Below are 5,693 nucleotides of genomic sequence, written 5' to 3' on the forward strand. Positions count from 1 at the left end.
TCTGCATAACAATTTACCACAGACTTAGCAGCTTAAAACAACACACATTTATTATCTCACAGTTTCTGCAAATCAAGAGTCCAGGTATAGCCAGATGCTTATCTAGCAAACTCCATCCATCTTCTGAATAGAACAGTATTGTGTTCGAGGTCTCGCAAGGCTGCAATCAAGGTGTCAGCTGAGCTGTGTTTTCAGCTGGCTGCTTAAGTGGGGAAGAGTCCACCTCCAAGCTCACTCAGGTTGTTCACAGACTTTATTTCCTTGTGGCTGTATAACTAAGAGCTCTGGCGTTTTGCTGGCTGTTGGCTGAAGGCTATCCTTCGGTTTTAGAGGCTGCCTTGTAAACTTCTTCAACATAGCTGCTCACATAATCAAGCCTGCAAGGAGAACCTCTCCAGTGCATGTCAGCAAGATGGGGCCCTACATAGACAAAGACATCCTGTCACCTTTGCATTTTCTGTTGCTAAGAGGCAAGTCTCAGGTTCCACCTGTGCTCAGATGAAGGGAATTGCACAAAGGCATGGACATCAGGAAGCAGGAATTACTATGGGTCACCCTAGGATTTGTTATCCACAAGAGATCACATTATCTGCTTAGAATTTCAAATGAATAATAAAACCAAAAAAAGTTGGTCTGCCTTTTAAAATTTTTTCCTTATTTAAAACTTTATTCTTGATAAAGAAAAGATGAGAAAACCCCAAAACTTTCTTCTTTAATTGGCAACCTTCAAAAAAGATATTCACAACAGGACTCAGAGCGAGGGCAGAGATCCCCAAACAGATGGTTTTTCCTTAATTCATCAGGCTGGAGCAGAGTTTAAACCGAGCTGGAATCACTCCAACTCTGGCCACAACCTAATCTCTACATCCTGGCCTCCATCACATTGGCTGGAAGCTGGTTTGCTTCGTCCAAGGGCCTAGTTTGAGGGTATTCATGGCTTCTGCAAGTTTGAGCATCCCTTGCTCCTGGTGCTGGCAGTGCCACTCAGCCATGGACTGGAACACCACTTGGTTTGGAGTTTGTACCAATAGGAGCTGTAAGCCACGACCTCGGTGAGGTCTGAAGACTCCAGAGCCTTCAGTTGGAGCATGGCCTTGCTCATCAGCTCCATGTCAGGGATTATCCATCCGGGTCTGTTGGGGGAAGGGGATGAGAGCTCCCAGGTAGGGCACCCAGGCCAGCACTGGTCACACTCACCAAAGGTGGCTTCCAGCGGCCACGTCGGAACATAGAACACCTCTGGGCCTTTCAGGTCTTTGGGCAGTCTGCCTTTTAAAGAAACACTATGAGCTGGCATTTCTAATGTTGTCAGTGACAAAATACTTCTTCCTGAAAAAATCTTTTGTTGTTTTAAGTTCTAAACAGTTGCTGGGATTACTATTGAGTTTGAATAATGTAATCCGTACGCTTCATTTTAAAAAATTACTTAAAAAACAGAGATAACACAATGACTGTGAAGACTGAATTTGGGTTGCTTCTGCTCCATGTAACCATTTGGAGTTTCTGTGTTTCAAATTTAAAACTGTGGAGCAGTGTGATACAGTGCTTTGCCATGTTTTTATTTGACAAATGCACATTTTAGTTAATACATCAAATATTTTTACTAGATTTGAAAATTATCTTTAAAATAGATAATTCCTTTTGCTTATTTTATTTATTTTTGAGAGAGGGTCTCCCTATGTCACTCAGGCTGGAGTGCAGTGACTGCAATCAAGGCTCACTGCAGCCTCGACTGCCCTGGCCCAAGATCTTCCCACCTCAGCCTCCCAAGTAGCTGGGATCACAGATGTGTGCCATTATGCCCAGCTAATTTTTTTTTTTATTTTTGTAGAGTCGGGGTCTCCCTATGTTGCCCAGGCTGGTCTAGAACTCCTAGGCTCAACTGATCCTCCTGCCTTGGCCTCCCAAAGTGCTAGGATTACAGGCGTGGACCACAGCGCCTGGCCCCCTTTGTTTATTTTAAATCTAAAGAAGACTCCAGAAAAAAACATTACATCAGTAGTATGATTTAGGAGTTGCACTACTAATACTAGGTAAGTTTCTCTTGTGCTGCCTGGAAATAAAAATAAACACTTAACACTAACTTGGGGCTCACAACATGCTTGACACTGTTCCAAACACACACACACTCATTTTAAAAGTCCTCATCTACTCTTAAAGGTAGGTCCTCTATTATCCTTATTTTTGTAGATAATAATATAGTCTGGGACCCAGAGATCTGCTCAAGATCATCCAACTGGAGTGGCAGCGCTGGAATTTGAGTCCAGGCAGTGTGGCTTCAATGCCTGAACTCTTAGCCATTATAAAGGAAAAACAAAGCAAAATCAGTATCCCCAACAACCTTGCAGGCAGGGAGGCCCTCAGAAGGGACAGGAGAGGCCGGGCGCGGTAATCCCGGGACTTTGAGAGGCCGAGGTGGGTGGATCACATGAGGTAAGGAGTTCGAGACCAACCTGGCCAACGTGGTGAAATTCCGTCTCTACTAAAAATGTAAAAAATTAGCCGGGTACGGTGACGCGCACCTGTAGTTCCAGCTACTTGGGAGCCTGAGGCGGGAGAATCGCTTGAACCCGGGGGGCGGAGGTTGCAGTGAGCCGAGATGGCGCCAGTGCACTCCAGCCTGGGCGATAGAGCGAGAGTCCATCTCAAAAAAAAAAGTAAAAGAAAAAGTAGGGACAGGAGGGCTTCCTTCCGTTCCTGACCAGCCCCTGCTGGCTCCTGGGCAGAGGGAGCGCCGGCTTCCAGGAACCTCAGGGAGGGACGTTTGGGAGTGCTCTCTCAGCGTCCCCTTCACCGCCTTCTCTACACCCTTGCCGCGCTCCTGTCCTCGTCGACCAGGCCAAAGTTTCTCCTGGCCCTTCCCAGCTTCCGGCCCTTCGCTCCAGGCCAGGTCGCAGGGCCAGGCGGTGCCAGGAGCTCGCGAATCCTCTGTTTACTGTTTGGTTTCCACGGTGACACGTAGGCGCCGTCAGCGACTCCCGTCGCCGCCCCGCAGCTCGGCCCCCACCCGGCGCCGTGACGTCGGCCCTCCGCTTCCGCTCTGCCCATATTTGGCTCAGCCACTGCGCAGCCGGCCCGGGGTAGGCTGAGGGCGGGACTCCCGCCGCGCCCCGCCCCCGGTTCCTGCCCCGCCCCTGGAATGCTGGGCAAAGGCTCCGAGCCACGAGACCCCGCCCCTGCCCCGGGACCCACCTGGGCGGAGGCGAGGGCAGGGGCGCTGGGGGCTCAGAGAGAGGACGCCGCGATTGATGGATGAGCTGTTTCCAGCATTCCTGTGCGTCTGCTGGTTGAGGCTGCAGTCAAGATTTGGGGCTGTCTCGTTTGTTGTGGGTGGGTGATCTGGGATCACGATTTTCTCACTCTGTGCCCGGAAATCATGCCATCCCTCGCCCAACGCTGTATTTTATAGGCTTCAACTCAAAATTTTCCTTCATGGCGCAGTGGAAAGCTTTGAAGACCGCGGTTCTGGGGTCAGCGTTGCCCCTCGGAGGATAAGTGACCTTGGGAAGGCCACTTGCCTTTTCCTGGCCTGATAAAATGAACCGTGGGGGTGGTCCATAATGGTTGCAGCCTTGTCATCAGACTTGTAGGGGAGCTTTTCCATCACTCTCTAACCACCCCCTCCCCAGGACGTAACTGGAATATCAGTGAAGTTCTTTGAGCATCGACCCCTACAGTTCTGCCCCCTGTAGTGATTGGATTTGTGTGTCTCTGCACCTTGCTCCTATTAGGCTCTTAATGAACTTTAGTTAACTGATTATTGAATGAATAATACGAATCACGTTCATAAATCCGGACCCCTGCAATTCCTCTTCCAGGCCAGGGGCGGGGCGGGGAGGGTAGGGGATGGGGGAGAATATTGCAATGATTAATAATCGCGCGGCAGGGTTGCTGATGTAAAGCGATTTGCAGATCTAAAGGGCAATAAGCATTCCTGGGAGAAATCCAGCAAGATTCCAGAAGTCTCTGAGGGAGCCGTGGGTGTGTACCGCCGGGCCGGGAGGGCGGGGGTGGGGCAGGCAGTGCCGCAGTGGCCACTGCTGGGGAGCCGATTGCAATTGCGAGGAGAAGCGTGGGGTTAATCCTTCAAGACGCCTGTCACCATCCTCCCACCCCCATTCCTGTCCCCTAGGTTCCCCAGTTTCTCTGGCTGAAGGAGTGTGTGTTTTCTAGAGTTTCAGAGCTGGAAGGCACATCGGAGACTTAATCTAATTTAACCTATTTCGCCAACGGGGAAATTAAAGCTCAGAGAAGTTGGTTCAACCATCCAAACTTGCACAGCTAGTTAGAAACTGATAAAAGTCAGGATATCTAGCTTCAAATAGTGTTCCCCATCGCCTAGGTGCTTCTAACTTCCTGTGCTTCAGAACCCTGTTGCCTGGCTCAGCTGGTGGGTTGTACATTTAGGCTAAATATTGACTTCAGGGCTCTTAAAGAATGCCATTGTCACGTCTGCTGCCACACGCAGCCCTCACCATGACGCCAGGGCCTGGGGGATGGCCAATAATTGTGTACTTCCTAAAGCCTCAAGCATTCCTCCTTAGAGGGCTGGAATGCTCACCCCTGTCCAGGGAACAGGAGTTGGCTGTTCTGAAACTAGTCTTCGTCTAGCAGTTGGTCACTTTTCAAAGTTACCCAAGCCTTGCATTAAACTTTTCTCAGCCAAGACTACAGCAGGAGGCATGAGTAGCCCTAACCCTTTTCTACTGTTTGGAAGTCTTCTCAAGGCACACGGAGGTTCCTTGCCGGGGGTGGGGAAGAGTGCCTCTTTAATGCCGCTCTCTCTGTCTTTCCCCTTTCAGTCTCACCCAACTTCCTCTTAACTGGGGGTGTTTCTTCCCTAACTTCTAGGCTGAAAATGAAGGCAACTCGGACTAAGAAGGCGACTGCTTTCCAACTGCCCTCTCGCCCTGCAGCCCGCGGATTTGAGGAAGGGTCTGGGCTCCTTCCCCTTGCTCCCTGGTTGTTCTTGGAGTTACAGCAGCCCCGCGGCAGCTCTGCCTCCTAGTGCACATGTGAGGCAGCGCGCCCTTCTCATCCAGAAGCCTCCTTGCCGTGCTGCCAGCAAGGGAGTTTTTCTGTATTCACTCTGGTGGAACAAGCAAAACTTGACAACCCCAAGCCAAACCAAACACACGAACCATTGTAGCCTTTTCTCTCTTTGGTTTCTTTCTGAGGATCTGGTCGATTTGGATGCAGAAAACATGCCTGTTGCTTCTGCTGCAAAGTCTGCTCTTTCTCTTCCTGCTATCTGAACCCTGCCCCTTCTTTCAAATTCAGGTCAGGTGCGGTGGCTCGCCCCTGTAACCCCAGCACTTTGGGAAGCTGAGGCAGACGGATCACTTGAGGTCAGGTGTTTGAGACCAGCCTGGCCAACATGTTGAAACCCTGTCTCTGCTAAAAGTACAAAATTTAGCTGGGCGTGGTGTCAGATGCCTGTAATCCCAGCTACTCGGGAAGCTGAGGCAGGAGAATCACTTGAACCTGGGAGATGGAGGTTGCAGTGAGCTGATATCAGGCCACTGCACTCCAGCTTGGGTGACAAAGTGAGACTCCGTCTCAAAAATAAATAAGTATTAAATATATTTTTATGTACTCCTTGGGTTCTATTAATACTTTACAGTTTTTAATTAAAAAATGAGATTGGCCGGGTGCGGTGGCTCAAGCCTGTAATCCCAGCACTTTGGGAGGCC

General features: G+C 49.9%; 1 long non-coding RNA gene across 1 annotated transcript; it reads left to right on the plus strand.

Moving 5' to 3' along the window:
• The first annotated feature begins 3,138 nt into the window (after nucleotides 1-3,138).
• Nucleotides 3,139-5,132, plus strand: LOC108534994 (uncharacterized). Its single transcript, XR_001887097.1, has 3 exons — nucleotides 3,139-3,274; nucleotides 3,410-3,470; nucleotides 4,852-5,132. It is a non-coding gene; the product is annotated as an uncharacterized LOC108534994 (long non-coding RNA).
• Nucleotides 5,133-5,693: the final 561 nt, after the last annotated feature.

This window comes from Rhinopithecus bieti, unplaced genomic scaffold (genome assembly GCF_001698545.2).
Source record: "Rhinopithecus bieti isolate Rb0 unplaced genomic scaffold, ASM169854v2 scaffold_11380, whole genome shotgun sequence".
NCBI lineage: Eukaryota > Metazoa > Chordata > Mammalia > Primates > Cercopithecidae > Rhinopithecus > Rhinopithecus bieti.